We start from the raw sequence: 1,582 nt of genomic DNA, 5'->3' as shown, positions 1-1,582 counted from the left end.
GTATATAAAATAGTAATTTTATTGGAAAAAAAGAACTTATATAATCAAATATAATTTTAACAAATTACAAATATTTTATAAATGCTGCAAAAAATGGAACCATTAAACATTCTTGAATTTCCGCTCTTGTTGCTCGAACCAGATTTTTACGAACTTTTATCATCTTCCTTGCGAATTGTCGGACTTAGGAGGTCCAAATCGAGCACCTTTCCATAAAACAGTTCACCTTCATATCTACCAATGAAGTTTAAAGCGTCCGGACAGCACTTGAACATTATTATGGCAATGCCATCGATGCTCTGCGTTCCTTTCCGCACGAAAATCACTGATTTCAATAAACCGAAAGGTTCGCAGATCTTCCTCAAAGTCTCCTCGGTCACAGAAAAGTGCAGGTTTTTAATTTCCACAGCTCCCAACACATGACGACTCAACATCAACTCTCTTCTGGTATAAGTTGACGGTGATTTTGCGCTCTTTGAATTTGATCTCAATTTGCTTGAATGTTTCATCTCTTCCCTTTTACTGTGCTTTGACGAGGTTTTTGCCCTCCTTGAATGTTGCGTTTCTTCACTTCTGTTGTGATTTGGTGAGGAATTTGGACTCTTCGAATACGGTTTAGAATCAGCTTGTTTTCTCCTGGACGTCTTCACCTTTTGCTTTTCCGAACTCATCTTCAGACTTAACGCGATCAACTTAAAAGAGAACTTACGAGATGTTAACTGTTCAGTGAACAAACTTTGAATGTGCTGAAGGTAGAATAAGCCCTTGAATTTATACCGAAATAAATGACATTTTCGTCTTTAGGGCAATAAAAAATTCCGGAAAAATTAGAAATTTTATTGACATCACCATAAAAATAGATAATTTCTGTACTTATTACATCAATTTATACCTTTTTGTTTAAAAACGAATTTGCAGGTATAAAATTTGCAAGAATTTCTTAAATAATTTTATTGAAATAACCAGAAATCATAAATTATTTATTCTAAGAAATTTTAAAATGTAATTTTCCTAGCTACAATCGATCATCAAAGTTGAAAAAATAGTAAATTTTTAACGAAAATCAAGAAATGATTTCTCATTTCATTGTTTTACTTGATACAACCATTATTTAACACAACAATAAAATATAAAACAATAGGGTTTTCAACGCACCCTTTTCTAACTACAACAGTTTTCCTACAATCAATCATGAAAAACGTTTCTGTCGTTCATACCATAAAAAATAGATCATTTCTGTACTTATTACATCAATTTGTAACTATTTTTGAAAAGAAATGTGTTTCTTTAGTAATAAAATTTAACCATAAATCTAAATTATTTTTTCTAAGAAATTTTTAATTTGAAATGTAACTTTTCAAACGCACTCTTTTCCCAATTCCAGTTACAATTGATCATCAAAGTTGAAAAAATTGTCAATTTTGAGCTAAAATCATGAAATGTTTTCTCGGATCATTTAACACTCCAATTAAAGTATAAGGTTTTCCAAATTCCTAACAATAACAGTTTTCCTATAATCAATCATGAACAAAAAATCAGAAATAAGCAATAGAAACGTGGAGGATTGTCAACTTCTTTAGTG

Source organism: Nicrophorus vespilloides, unplaced genomic scaffold, assembly GCF_001412225.1.
Source record: "Nicrophorus vespilloides isolate i.1.1-1 unplaced genomic scaffold, Nicve_v1.0, whole genome shotgun sequence".
Classification (NCBI taxonomy): Eukaryota; Metazoa; Arthropoda; class Insecta; order Coleoptera; family Silphidae; genus Nicrophorus; species Nicrophorus vespilloides.
This window is presented reverse-complemented; position numbering follows the sequence as displayed.